Below are 16,139 nucleotides of genomic sequence, written 5' to 3'. Positions count from 1 at the left end.
CTCTCTCACTCCCTCCTCCTCGCCTCCTCCACAATCACCCTGCCCTCTTCTCTCTCTCCCCTCCCTCCGCCCTCTCTCCCTCCCTCTCTCCACTTCCAACCATCTGACCTGCCCTCCACTCTCTTCTTCCCTCACTTCACTCCACCATCCCTCTCCACCATACCATTCCCTCATCTATCCCTCCTCTCTCCTCTCCTCTACTATCCCTCTCCTCACTCTCTCTCCTCCTCCCATCTATCCCTCTCTCAACTCCCTCCCTCCCTCCCTCCCTCCCTCCCTCCCTCCTCACTCCCTCCCTCTCGCGCCCTCCCTCCCTCCTCCCTCTCCCTCCCTCCCTCTCTCATCCCTCCTCTCGCCCCTCCCTCCCACCCTCCCGTCTCTCTCTCCCTCCCTCCCTCCCTCCCTCTCTCCCGTCCCTCTCTCACTCCCTCCATCTATCTATCCCTCCCTCTCTCACTCCCTCCCTCCATCTATCCCTCTCTCACTCCCTCCCTCACTCCCTCCCTCCCTCCCTCCCTCCCTCACTCCCTCCCGCCATCCCTCTACTAGAGGTCATTGAATCCTTCTCATCCAAGGGGGAGAAAGAGATTTCTAGGCGAGCAGCTACACTGGCCTCTAGCCAAACACAATCCGGTAGAACACGGACAAGCCTGGCCCTAGGAACGGATATGAATAGTGGCATTATCAGTTCCTTTCAGACACAGTGAGAGAGCGTAAGAGCAAGGCGTGTTGTTTATGTTACGGTATTGTTTACTATAGGAAATGGCTGCCCTGACTTTTCCAGTATTGTTTATCATCTGTAAGGCCACACCCCATCTCTGCCTCAAACACTATAAAAACGCTGATTCATTAAACCTTTTACTGCAGTGAACTATAGGGGTGCAACACTTCACAATGCCTCGTGGTTGGGAGCTGTAACCAAGGCCATACAGAGAAACAAGATACAAACATAAAACGCTATTTAACTCTAGCATGTCAGGTTATTGATGACAGTGGAGCCATCACACCAGGAAACGAAACCTAAAGAGAATGGTCAAAGTTTGTTTACAAAGAAAATCACAGTCCATTATTATTTCTAGAAGTAGAGACATAATAAAACGTTATAGCTACACATTACAAAACTGGTTGCAGCACATACAAAAACTATACGTCTAAACTATACCGTCTACCGGTAAATAGCTATCAAGTAACGCGCCCGTGAGATTCCACTCATTCCGGGACAGCGGCAGTAACTTCTAGATTCATGACAACCAGCCAACAAGAATCGGAAATGTTGCATTTGCTGAGGCTGCCTAGCACTGTACTTAGCACATAGAATATGATCACACAAACAACGACTAATAGTTGTCATTCTAGATCAAACTCAACAAATTGAGGCAAGAGAGATTCAACTGTAGAAATGTGGACACGGGTAGCTAAATCAACGCCCGTCAATCTAAAGCTAAAAATGAAAGTACCACAATGATACAGCAAAACTCAAGTCATAATATGTGACTTGTTAAACGGTGTTATTTCGAGTGAATATTCACTGGCTAACAACAAAGTAAGCACTTGACCAACGAATCTGTCTAATTGTGAACAAACAAGCTAGCTAGCTAGCCCAGACAACAAGGACGTAAAATATTAGCGAACAGCAACAGGTCAAAGCTAAGTCACTTAGGCCGTGTGCCGCTAATCACAAGTGATTTGGCAAGCGGCTCACGGTGGGACTCGGTCGGAACATTATTAACTAACGATCTAGCACCAGACTGCCTCCCTGTCCGTGACCGGAGAACAGCGTTTCAGCCGCTGGACTGCGGCCTAGCACTCGAAGTGCGGAACTGAAGTTATGGCTGTGGTACTAACGTTGGATTTAAATTTTATAAAAGCCTCTCAGTGGCAACGTTAGCTAACAAACATCAGAACCTCCGAGGGTAATATATTGGCTATGACTAAGCACCTGGCATAAATAACCGTCTGTAGCTACATATGCGAGTGGCTACTATAACGTTAGCTAGGAGAACTAGCTAGCACTCGTGTCCATTGATTTGCCTGCCTTACCAATAATCCTTCTCTGTCCCCTCTCAGTGCAAACCGCTCCTCTAGTGCGGGTCTAAACGTCAATAACAACGATGATTGTAGTTCGATGATTGTAGAAAGGGTGTACGGGTTGAAAGGTTTCGGGCTATAATGTCGAGTCACTGGATGAGTCCTGTGTAATCGCGTTGCTGTGACTGCAAGACGGTGAACAAAACCAAAATGGCAGGGCGGAGGGGTCGTCACTGGTTACCACAGCCACAAAGTCAGAAACCCCGCCTATTTCTTCCCTTTTCTGTTATTAAAATCTGATTTTAAAAACGTTAGGTTGAAAAAAAAACTGATTTTATTAACAGAAATTGAAGAAATAACCACTCTGCTAAAATTAAATTATGACCAAAAAGCAAAATAGTTTTGTTTTCATAAATGTTAACGATATAGCCAGATTTGACTGTAGCTGTGATAACTAGTGGAAACCGGTGCGGAAAGCGGTTATAAATGCAACAGGAAAGGGTGGCCTCGGTACCCGTTCTTATTATACCTCAGTGCGCAACACGCTCCGTCTCCCACTTTGTCCCTCATTGACTAGGGCAGCCTCAACTCTGTCTAGATCTCACCCACCTGTCAGGGAATGTGCGTGGCTATGTCGTTCACCAAAATACTGTATAATGAATGAACTGGAGTAAATAGTCCCCATTTGACTCGGGAAGAGATTTCATTCACGCATCTTTACTCTGGACATATGGTCGTAGTAAACCCACATCGGTGTTGGAGATACCGATAAAAAATAATATTACAAAAATACTAGTTGGGAGGATGTAGACCATTTCATAAACTTGGAAAGATTTGAGTGACAACAGGAATCCAGAGCAACCATTTAAAGGCATATGCCTCTAAATATTTTGTTGTGGTACCTGGAATTTTAATTTAGGAGCAGCGGTGAGCCTAGAACAATTTAAGGATTGTAGCTTTTTTTTACCTCTCATTTTTCACTGTACTCCTACATTTATTTGTGTACTGAGGCGCACATGTCCTCCTTGTTAAAAAGGTCAGCTTTGAGCCCTGCACAACACTAGTATAGGGAGCAAAGCTGTTTGGGAAAACAAGAGTGGTAAACAGTTAATCATTGAGATTTATCACATGCCTTAAATATATTGTGTGCTCTGTCTACCTCATAACAGTAGCTTTGAACAACAGATTCACAACTATTCATTTGACTGAGTCAATACACCAAATCATTAATGTCGATAAATCTAATTTTAGACTTGCATAGTTCAACCTTAGAAAAGCACTGACTGAAATTAATTATTACCTCTTCAATTTAAAACGACAATTTACAAACTGACTCGGACCTTTTCGACTCGTTCAGTAGAAATAACCAATCTTTCGACTCATTTCGTTCATTCGAGTCATTAATGGCCAGAGCGCGCAGGACTCCTATCAACTGAAAAGCAAAGCAGCAACATGTGGACAGAGATAAAAAACAAACGCCCATCCACAAAAACGTGGACTGCTTGAAAAACAGTATGTATCTAAACTAGTAGATTGAATGAAGCTAATCGAAATATTGATTAGAAAGCTGACAAATTAAAACAGTATTTTTTACTCCGCTATGAACATTCAAATGGGATATTTAATTAATGCCCAGAGCACAAATGAAGTTGAATTGACACGGCTCGGAGGAGAGCTGCTGTGGGACTCATTGCGGCCAGCACTTGCAGGTCAAATGAAAAACAAAATTAACGTGTCACTCAGAAAAATGAATCATGACTGGTCAGTAAAAAGAGTCGTTTAAAAAGAACGACTCGTTTGCGAACTCCACACCACTAATAGGCAGAAGTCGCGGGACTACACAAATGTGTGACAGATGAAGGACTGGAAGTCATCTGATAGGATACAAAAGAGTAAGGAAGTACCGTTAAGACTGTCACTTGAAAGATGCTACCGGCAGGTTGCAGTGCTTGCTACCTAGTATGGGTGCAGGGATGTGCATGAAGGTGAAAGACCACATCAATGGGTCGAAATTAGTTGATACAGTACTTGATTTTCTACATACTATTGCAAACAATAGCCGGCTATGATAGATGGCTCACAAGCCAAGTGAATATGGAAGTACTTAGCCATATTTTAGGGTTATGGGGGTGAGCATCCTTAGTATAATTGTGGCGAATTAATGTTGGGGGAGGGGGTGGTTGGCAAATGACAAAGGCCCAAGTGGGCCGCTTCTTCTCGGGTGCAGAGGGGGGACGAGAGGCCGTGGCAAAGGGTTCGGATCTCTGTCGCAGCAGAAATTCAAATGGATTCCTTTATGTTAGTGAGACTAATTACCAAAACCTTCTTCAAGCGTTAAAAACACATTTATTACACACACTTCTGAATGTTCCTGTAACGTTTGCCACGCGAGTTGGTCAATAACGTTAAATAAACGACATGGGTAGCTAACTAGCTGCCCCTGGCTTCATGTTCTAACAAAGCCGACGATGTAGCACAAGCTAGCCAATTTCAATCTCGCTAGCTAGTTAACTGAATCCGTCGTTCCGAGCTGGCTGGCAATGGACTCAAGCTAGCAACGTGTTAGCTAATCTAGCCAACAGTAACGTAGTTTAACGTTGGCTAGCCAGTGGTTTGCTAACGACGTTAGTTATAATAAGTTGGCGAAGTAGTTGACGTTAGCCAGCTCGCTACATACATTAAAACAGGTTATCAAGAAAGGACTGTCGCCATCGCTAAAATTTACATTTATAGTGGTTATTTTGGCTAAGTAACTAACGTTAATTGACAAGTTAACGTTGATACATTGACTTGCGTAGTTAGCAAGTAGCTACCTCTAGCTAACTAAATCAACTGTGGGCAAAATCAAATTCCAACGACATTTTCAGCACCACTGACTGAATCACCAAATTAGCTAGCATTAGCGACATAGCCAAGTATGCATAACTCACCACATCCGATATTATTCGGGCCTGATCCGTAGTATCAAAATAAAAAAAATCCTTGTCTAGGTAAAAAGGCTAACAACAAACGTGACAACTAATCTCAACGATCAAAAGTAGACCAATGTCTGTCAAAGTTGCGAGATCTGAGTGAGTTTTCGCACTGCTGGACTGTTGCCTGGCCGGCTATTCCCATAGACATTAGGGCTATTCCCAGCACCGCTTAGTATTTCTTCAGTTGAAAAGCAGAGCAGCAACATGTGCACGGTAGAATGAACGACCGCTCATATCCAAAACGTGCAGTGCTTAATTAAGAAGAAAAAAAACAGTAGATATCTTAGCTAGTAAATTGAATTAAACTAATTTAAATATATGGATTAGAACACTGACAAAAAAAAAAAAAAAATCCCGCTATGAACATTCAAATGGTATTTTTTGTGAAAATGTATTAGAAAATATTTCACCACCCCTACTTTTGGCATACATTAGTCTGGCCCAGAAGTGTCATGACGCAATGACTGCCTGATGGGACATGTAGGCACAAGAAAGACTGGAATTTAGTCGAGACATCGGGCTTGTTTGAGTGGTAAGGCGAGTGAGGCACATCTGCGACACTGATGTGGTTTACCAACAGTAATGCTCAATGCAACATAAGTGTGTTTATAATGTCGCAATAAACACCTCTCCAACCAACAATGTCACTCACTCAAACTGAAAATATGTGTACAATCAATTGGTGAGAGAGCCTCGACACATTCATTCGTAAATTTCCACTGTATAGGCCTACATAAATTGTTGCTAAATTGGTTTCCGTTTCGGTCACGTTTGCATGGGTCAAACAAAAACACTTTACTGATTGGTTGACAACAGAGCCTCCAACAATGCAGGCGATGGATGAAGTTGGTGAAGCGCAACTACAGAAACTTGCAGTCAAATCTTCAGGACCTTTGATCACTAAAGTTCATGCACTGAACTGGCAAAGTCGGACAATTTTTATCCCCATAATGCAACACACTTTGAAAGGACTTGACAAAAGTGATCTGGTCTTGACCAATGATTGGTCCCCCGACTTGACAAAAGTGATTTAGTCTCCTCTGCACCACTGCAAAGCCATAAACCCTACCCATAACTGCAATTTATCTTCTTAACGGTAACTCAACCCCAATTTCAGCTTTTTCCCAGCCCATTCAAAAAAGAAAAATGCAGGTCAGAAGTTGTGGGTGGGGATAGTTCCTCATAAATATTCATTTTGGGGGTGGATAAATGTAGATGTACCTGATCCCAACACTTTCTCACTAAAGCATACATATTTTTTTTTAAATCTTATAATACATTTAAAAAAAGTTATTTTATATATTTTTTACCCCCCAATTTTGTGATATCCAATTGGTAGTTAGTCTTGTCTCATCGCTGCAACTCCCATACGGACTCGGCGAAGGTCGAGAGCCGTGCGTCCTCCAAAACACGACCCTGCCAAGCCGCACTGCTTCTTGACACACTGCTCGCTTAACCCAGAAGCCAGCCGCACCAATGTGTTGGAGGAAACACCATCCAACTGGCGTCCGGCCCTCCACAGGAATCGCTAGAGCGCGATGGAACAGGGCCAACCCGGCCGGCCAAACCCTACCCTAATGACGCTGGGCAAATTGTGCGACGCCTCTGGCGGGCCAGCTACGACATAGCCCGAGATCGAGCCCGGATCTGTAGTGACGCCTCTAGCGCTGTAATGCAGTGCCGTAGACCACTGCGCCACTCGGGAGGCCCCCACTAAAGCATACTTACCAGAAGTCCACTGGCGCGCTCTAATAATAGAGTTATGTACATCACAAGCAAATACACAAGTGTCCAACTGCAGCCCACAATTCAGGGTTCCTGCAAGACCCCCCCCCCCCTCGAGCATCACATTGGTTCCTGCATGACCCCCCCTCGAGCATCACATTGGTTCCTGCATGACCGCCCCTCGAGCATCCCATTGGTTCTGATGACGATCGTTCGAGCAACATTGGTTTCCTGCATTCCCCTGCCCTCGAGCATCCCATTGGTTCCTGCATGACCGCCCGTCGAGCATCCCATTGGTTCCTGCATGACCGCCCATCGAGCATCCCATTGGTTCCTGCATGACCCCCCCTCGAGCATCCCATTGGTTCCTGCATGAACATCCCCCTAGAGCAAGCATCTTCATGCTTGTGACACTTTTGACTGTGGGTCAAAAGGGAAATAAAAGTATTGAATTTTCACCCCGCCTGCTGTTTACCGGAGTCTCTTTTTCTAGCTAGCAGAGCCGCAAGACGAAGGAACGTCTACCGGTCGCCACCGCCACATGCTAGTACAGCAGGCTGGAGCGACACCGTGTGTTAGATAACTAGCTAGCGACACCGTATGTTAGATAACTAGCTAGCGACACAGTGTGCTGATAACTAGCTAGCGACACAGTGTGTTAGATAACTAGCTAGGACACTAGTTAGATCAATAGCTGCGACACAGTGTGCTAGATAACTAGCAGTCGACACAGTGTGCTAGATATAGTTAGCGACACAGGGTGCTAGATAATTAGCTAGGCACCAGTGTGCTAAACTAGCTAGCGACAGTGGCTAGCATAATAGCTAGCGAACAGTGTGTAGATAACTAACTAGCGCAAGCAGTGTGTTAGATAACTAGCTAGTGTTAGTAAAACGTTATTGGAGAAGGAGATCAAGTAGAGACATAGGACGAGGTGGATATTATATATATAATAGGCTTATTGATAATGTAAAGATATCTTAGTAATCGTGCATCACGGTCTTTCTGTCTGACTCGTATAAAATCGTCGGAAGAGAGACCCTCTAAACAGTACAATAATTATATAGGCAACAAGCAAAGTAGGTTGATCTTGTCGTCTGGCCTTCCGATTGGTCGATCTGGGTCGTGGGTAGTCCTGTTCGCCTGATGTCGATCCCATTGGCTTTTCACTCAGTTCTTTGTCTAGTCACATCCAAAGGCATCCTGCATGTGCGTTTGTTTTCACAGGCCCTATTCATGGGGGAGGGATGTGTGTGTGGGTCTGACAAAGTAGTGGGGATGTGTGCATGTTGTGCCAGAATAGCTTATGTTGAGAAGTGGTTAAAACAAGTTCCAGTATCTTATACAATTTCTTACACTAGCGACACCGTGTGCGTAGATAAACTAGCTAGCGACACAGTGTGTAGATAACTAGCTAGCGACACAGTGTGTTAGATAACTAGCTAGCGACACAGTGTGCTAGATAACTAGCTAGCGACACCGTGTGTTAGATAACTAGCTAGTGACACCGTGTGCTAGATAACTAGCTAGCGACACAGTGTGCTAGCTTGCTAGTATTCTAGCACACAGTGTAACCCCCGACTGCCACCTGCTGTGTACTGGAGAAAACCACACTGGGTGTGAAGGACACTGTCTACCGGTGTCGCCTGTGTGCTAGCGACACTGTGTGCTAGCTAGCTAGCAGCACACAGTGTCGCCTCCCTCCTGCTGTGTACCAGGGTGCACCTAAGGACTAGCTGGCTAAGCTAGCACTCAGTGTACTTCACTCCCGCTTGCCGAACGCCTGCCCTCACCGTCGTTAACAGAAATGCGGGAAAACACTGCCTGAAAGGTGGGGTGAAGGACAATACCCCCACCAATAGGGCGGTGCACAATTGGTCCAGCATCGTTCAGGTTAGGGTTTGGCCGGGCTAGGCCGTCATTGTAAATAAGAACTTGTTTTTAACTGACTTGCCTAGTTAAATAAAGGTTAATATATAGAGTCATTATTGCATGGAGCTTCCATCCATCTCATATGTCTCAAATAAACAACAAACCTGGTTTCAAAAAACAGATAAAGCAACACCTCACGGCACAACGTCTCTCCCCTATTTGACCTGGATAGTTTGTGTGTATACATTGATATGTAGGCTGTGTGCCTTCAATTTTTTTTATGTAGTTCTGTCCTTGTCTAATGATGTTCTGTATTATGTTTTGTGTGAACCCCAGGAAGAGTAGCTGCTATTTTTGCAACAGCTAATGGGGATCCTAATAAAATACCAATACCAAATAAAATATCGGCGGTTGGCATCCAACGTTATGGTGCATTACCGCCATCTACTGGAGCGTCCCTGCCTATGTTTAACCTTTATTGAACTAGGCAAGTCAGTTAACAACACATTGTTATTTACAATGGAACGGAGGGTTAACTGCCTTGTTCAGGGGCAGAACGACATATTTGTACCTTGTCAGCTCGGGGATTCGATCTAGCAACCTTTAGGTTACTGGCCCAACGCTATGTAATGGAGTCGTAGCTTAAAAATGTACCCAAAAGGTATAAAGAGATTCCTGCAGATGCAGGAACGCCCCGAATTACACCCGTCTCAAATCACATGGAGACGCTCATCAAAGGCGTGACATTTGCTTGCGAGTCAATTTAGATACACTGCATAGAGTATGCCAACGTAAATTGTCATACATCCATAATAAACATTTGTATTTGTTAGCTATTTAGCCCCTGGGAGTTATTATTGTGGGTTCCTTTTGACTCACCTTAGATGTCCTACGGGAGCCACCGTTCCTGTGTTAAAGTGTTGTTACTTTGGATGTTAATACACCCGAGTCGTTTATAAAACAACCAAGTCTCGTACTTCTACATGAACAGTACTGGACTTGTCCAGCCGTTGCCTCTCTAGGCTTTATGCCTATGATGGAAATAAACATATGTAGGCGGAAAATGTTTTAAAATATGTAACCTATTTGACTGATAAAACCTTTGCTTACAGCCCAGTACATTTTTGAATAAATCTTTAAGTCTACTTAGCACAGGGAAGATCATTACAATTCAATTTCTACAAAAGAGTCACGTAATTTATTCGCTTATTTTACCAGCATTGCTCCGCGCATGCGCGAGAAAAAGAATCTTGCTATGACGCAGTTGATGCTCGCGGGCCCGTCTGTTCTTCTTCGATGAGGTTTAACGGCGGTTGGCATCCAATAAATGCTTCATTACCGCCGCCTACTATTTTTATTTTTATTTAACCTTTATTTAACTAGGGAAGTCAGTTAAGAACAAATTCTGTAACTGATGTCAAGTCAAGACACCCAAATACTTCTCTGCAGCTGCCTCTACAACATCAATTTAATGTGATTTATGTTCCATTTCTGCGGTACAGTTGATAACCATTCATATTCATTCTTAAAATAAAGTGGTGATCCTAACTGACCTAAAACAGGGACTTTTTACTAGGATTAAATGTCAGGAATTGTGGAAAAACTGAGTTTAAATGTATTTGGCTAAGGTGTATGTAAACTTCCGACTTCAACTGTACATACATACATACATAGTGCATTCTGAAAGTATTCAGACCCCTTCACTTTTTCCACATTTTGTTACGTTACAACCTTATTCTAAAATTGATTTAATAGTTTTTTTCTCCCTCAATCTGTACACAATACACCATAATGACAAAGCAAAAACTGGTTTTTAGAACTTTTTGCAAAGGTATCACAAATAAAAAAAACTGATATCACATTTACATAAGTATTCAGACCCTTTACTCAGGACTTTGTTGAAGCACCTTTGGCAGCGATTACAGCCTCGAGTCTTCTTGGGTATGGCGATACAAGCTTGGCACACCTTTATTTGGGGAGTTTCTCCCATTCTTCTCTGCAGATCCTCTCAAGCTCTATCAGGTTGGTTGGGGAGCATCGCTGCACAGCTATTTTCAGGTCTCTCCAGAGATGTTCGATCGGGTTCAAGTCCGGGCTCTGGCTGGGCCACTCAAAGACATTCAGAGATGTTGTCTTGGCTGTGTGCTTGGGGTCATTGTTCTGTTGGAAGGTGATCCTTCGTCCCAGTATGAGGTCCTAAGCACTCTGGAGCAGGTTTTCATCAAGAATCTCTCTGTACTTTGCTCCGTTTAACTTTCCCTCGATCCTGACTAGTCTCCCGGGACAACCATCACCACAGAGGAACTATAGATCTCTGTCAGAGTGACCATTGGGTTCTTGGTCACCTCCCTGACCAAGGCCCTTCGCCCCTGATTGCTCAGTTTGGCCAGGCGGCCAACTCTAGGAAGAGTCTTGGTGGTTCCAAACTTCTTCCATTTAAGAATAATGGAGGCCACTGTGTTATTGGGGACCTTCAATCCTGCAGACATTTTTTGGTACCGTTCCCCAGATCTGTGCCTTGACACAATCCTGTCTCGGAGCTCTACGGACAATTCCTATAGAGCAGGTATTCCCAAACTGGGGCAATGCCGTAGGGGGTACGCCAAATAAAAATGTGATTCACATTTTCAAACGGTCCATTTATATTTTCCAACGGGACTATACATTTGGGTGAGTTTTTTCTCTCTCGCCTGAGTAGCCTCGTTTCACCGCCAAAAATAAAATGCAACCATCTGGTGTTCAGCGAAATAACAACACAATGTCAAATACCAGTAGCCTAGTCAAATAATTAACATCCAATCACATTAACCATTACTCTCTCGCGGGAAATCCACTAACAGTCCGTATGTAGCCAAAAGTAGCTGCTGCTCATGTTGGTATCTGTACTGATGGAGCAAAAGCCATGWCAGGGAGACATAGTGGAGTGGTAACGCGCGTGCAAGCAGTTGCTCCCGACGCCACTTGGGTACACTGCAGCATCCACCGAGAGGCTCTTGCTGCCAAGGGAATGCCTGACAGCTTGAAAGACGTTTTGGACACTACAGTGAAAATGGTGTTAAAGCAAGGCCCCTGAACTCTCGTGTATTTTCTGCACTATGCAATGATATGGGCAGCGTCCATGTAACGCTTTTACAACATACAGAAGTGCGCTGGTTATCAAGGGGCAAAGTATTGAAACGTTTTTTTGAATTGAGAGACGAGCTTAATGTTTTCTTTACTGACCATCATTTTCACTTGTCTGACCGCTTGCATGTTGACGAGTTTCTCACACGACTGGCCTATCTGGGTGATGTTTTCTCTCGCCTGAATGATCTGAATTATACAGGCACTCTCCGCAACTATATCCAATATGCGGGACAAAATTGAGGCTATGATTAAGAAGTTGGAGCTCTTCTCTGTCTGCATTAACAAGGACAACAGGTCTTTCCAGCATTATATGATTTTTTGTGTGCAAATGAACAAGCTTACGGACAATGTCAAATGTGATATAGTGAAGCACCTGAGTGAGCTGGGTGCGCAATTACACAGGTACTTTCCCGAAACAGACGACACAAACAACTGGATTCGTTATCTCCTTCATGCCCTGCCCCCAGTCCACTTACCGATATCTGAACAAGAGAGCCTCATCGAAATTGCAACAAGCGGTTCTGTGAAAATGTAATTGAATCAGAAGCCACTGCCAGATTTCTGGATTGGGCTGTGCTCAGAGTATCCTGCCTTGGCAAATCGCGCTGTTAAGACACTGATGCCCTTTGCAACCACGTACCTATGTGAGAGTGGATTCTCGGCCCTCACTAGCATGAAAACTAAATACAGGCACAGACTGTGTGTGGAAAATGATTTTAAGACTGAGACTCTCTCCAATACAACCCAACATTGCAGAGTTATGTGCATCCTTTCAAGCACACCCTTCTCATTAACCTGTGGTGAGTTATTCACCATTTTCGATGAACAAATAAGGTTTTATATGTAAGATGGTTATTTGTACCCTGGTCCTATAAGAGCTCTTTGTCACTTCCCACGAGCCGGGTTGTGACGACATCTCCCACTCATTCTTATGTTTAATAAATGTATCGTATAGTGTGTGGCAGGCTTACAATGATGGCAACAACAACAAAAAACATTTGAGAGTGCGCTGACCCTGGTACTAGAGGGACTATAAAACGTTTGGGAACCACTGCGCATAGAGAATGGTAGAGGCCTCTAGTGGCCAAAAGGCTATATTAGAATGGGCATTGAGAGCTTCACCATCTTAATGTAGTCAACTGGGTGGGACTTCCAACTTTCATTGGCTGATCCCTCCTGGTGACCCTGTTGGAGTCATGTCCAACCGGGTCAGCCAATCGCGAAGAGAAAATGTACTATTTCAAAACGTGTTGGAACCCGAGCTTATAGTTTAGTTCTGAACAAAAGTGTTTATTACGTTCCACTGTTTCTACATTTCTGAACCCTAAAAAAAAGTACCCGGTTTATATCGTTCCTTTCTGTTCCTTTTTAAACCTCAAACTTTTTTTTGAGACATTTAACTTGACATTATATTACTTCACCCATCAGTGAGGATAGTGCAGCTTGTCATGGAGCTGTAGTTGTTTACATGTGCAATGGATAGACACGTGTAGGGTGTGAGATTCTGAAATGTTGCTGGTGGGGAGAGAGCAAGAGAGGGTGGAGGAGGCGGCTTGACCTGGAAGAGCTAGGTATCTTACTATGAGATGCATTATCTGAATTAGGCCCACAGAATTATACCTACGGAGGAGTGGCTTCTATGGAGGAACTTTGAATGTCTTTGAACTTCTGAGAGTTGGTTTAACGTTGGACCAGAGCAAATGTTAACTAGCTAGCTAACGAGCTTGTGTGTGCAGAGCAGCAATATAATTAAAAACACATTTTTTTAGTTAAGAAAAACAGTGAAACGTGATAAGGATACTACAGTTAAGTAGCATTGAAAAAGTTAAGATTCTTCTGTCATTAAAAATCTCTCAGTAGGCTACAGTAGCCTATCCTTCAGAATGAAGCTGGTAAGGTCAGTAGCCTATGGTTCAGAGAGGGAGGGGCTACAGTAGCCTATGTTCGGAGGGGTTGGGGCAGGTAGCCTACACACAGACACACACTGGCAAAGATTTTCAGCTGGCAGCCAGACACTGGAATAGGGTTCTGAGTGACAGAGTGAGGGCTTTGCATTGTCGTGGTTTTTTTGTTGTTGAAAAAAATCAGGTTCCAATTCTTTTAAAATAACAGTTCTGTTTTGGAACCGTATAGATCACTTTCGTTCCTGGTTCTGATTCTGTTCCTCTAAAAATGTTGTTATTTTCGGTTCTGTTCCCTGAACCGGTTCCAACCCCTGCTTCAAAATAGAAATGGGCTAAAAACGTCATTTTTTATTTGACCTTCATTTGAGCAGGGAGTCTTGCATATACAATTCCATAAGACAAAGTCAAATATAACATAAAACAAATAAAATACAGCACAACACAAATATTCAAGAAAAACTATTACTTTCTTCAATAAGAAGGTCCCTAATCAATATTTACCATTGTCCGAGTGGCACCAGAACATCCAATTGTAATGTTTTTTGTAGTTGGTTCCAACAATGAGGTGATTTAAAACTAAAAGTGTATTTACTTAGTTCATTTTTGATACAGGACGCAGTGGTGAATATTGAAACTGTCACCTGTGATAAAGTGAAGGACCGGCATCCAAAGGTTTGTGGCTGTTGCAATTTGGTAAATGGTGTCACCATAGTCAACAAATGGCAGGAAAGTTGACAGTACAATCTGCTTCCTGCTATGACAGGCGAGATCTATTTCTAAAAAAGAAGCCCATTTTAAATCTGCACTTTTTAACTAGTTCATCCGTATGTTTTCTTTTTTTTAAACATTAAATCTTTTGTCAAGTCAAATGGCCAGATATTTATAGGCGGGAACCCGATCAATGGGAGAACCATGCAATTAATAAATATTTAGTCATTTTTGCGAGAATTAGAAAACAACATATTCAGAAGGTATTTAGACCCCTTACCAATATTTTTTGTGATACAGACGGAATTTAAAATGTATTGAATTGAGAATTTGTGACACAATACCCCATAATGTCAAAGTGGAATTATGTTTTTAGACATTTTGAAAATGAATTTAATGTATTGAGTCTAAGTATTTAACCCCTTTGTTATTTTTATTTATTTTATTTAACCTTTATTTAACCAGGTAGGCCAGTTGAGAACAAGTTCTCATTTACAACTGCGACCTGGCCAAGATAAAGCGAAGCAGTGTGAACAGACAACAACACAGAGTTACACATGGAGTAAACAATAAACAAGTCAATAACACAGTAGGGGGGAAAAAATGAGTCTATATACATTGTGTGCAAAAGGCATGAGGAGGTAGGCAATAAATAGGCCATAGGAGCGAATAATTACAATTTAGCAGATTAACACTGGAATGATAAATCATCAGATGATCATGAGCAAGTAGAAATACTGGTGTGCAAAAGACCAGAAAAGTAAATAAATAAAAACAGTAAGGGGATGAGGTAGGTAAATTGGGTGGGCTATATACCGATGGACTATGTACAGCTGCAGCGATCGGTTAGCTGCTCAGATAGCAGATGTTTAAAGTTGGTGAGGGAAATAAAAGTCTCCAAATTCAGCGATTTTTGCAATTCGTTCCAGTCACAGGCAGCAGAGAACTGGAAGGAAAGGCGGCCAGTTCAGGAGTAATTCATTCGCTTAACAAGTCACATAATAAGTTGTGTGCAATAACAGTGTTTAACATGATTTTTAAATGACTACCTCATCTATGTACACCTCACGTACAGATAATTGTAAGATCCCCCAGTCGAGCAGTGAATTTCAAACACAAAGACCAGGGAGGTTTCCCTCTCAAAGGGCAGATGGGTAAAGAAAGAAGCAGACACTGAATATCCCTTTGAATGGTGTTTATTTGTCATTGTATTTGTTTTTCATTAGGATCCTTGTTAGCCGACACCAATGGCGACAGATAGACTTACTGGCGTCTGACATATAACGAAAAAGACATACAAAATACTTTCCAATTTACATACATTTAAAAACATGAACATGTAGTGTGTGTATCTATCAGTTCCACATACGTGTCAGTACACACAACCAGTAGGTCACATGTCAGTACACACAACCAGTAGGTCACATGTCAGTACATACACACAACCAGTAGCGGTCACATGTCAGTACACACACACAACCAGTAGTCACATGTCAGTACACACACAACAAACCAGTAGGTCACATGTCAGTACAACACACACAACCAGTAGGTCACAATGTCAGTACACACAACCAGTAGGTCACATGTTCAGTACACACACACAACCAGTAGTCACATGTCAGTACAACAACACACAACCAGTAGGTCACATGTCAGTACACACACACAACCAGTAGTAGGTTCACATGTCAGTACACACAACCAGTAGGTCACATGTCAGTACACACAACCAGTAGGTCACATGTCAGTACACACAACCAGTAGGTCACATGTCAGTACACACAACCAGTAGGTCACA

General features: G+C 43.1%; 1 pseudogene; it reads right to left on the bottom strand.

The window, feature by feature from the left end:
• The window catches only part of LOC112075064 (ubiquitin-like modifier-activating enzyme 1), a 35,238-nt pseudogene extending 32,995 nt beyond the window's left edge, over positions 1–2,243 (bottom strand).
• Between the last annotated feature and the right edge of the window lie 13,896 nt (positions 2,244–16,139).

Source organism: Salvelinus sp. IW2-2015, unplaced genomic scaffold (assembly GCF_002910315.2).
Source record: "Salvelinus sp. IW2-2015 unplaced genomic scaffold, ASM291031v2 Un_scaffold2969, whole genome shotgun sequence".
In the NCBI taxonomy this organism is placed as follows: Eukaryota; Metazoa; Chordata; class Actinopteri; order Salmoniformes; family Salmonidae; genus Salvelinus; species Salvelinus sp. IW2-2015.
This window is presented reverse-complemented; position numbering and strand designations above follow the sequence as displayed.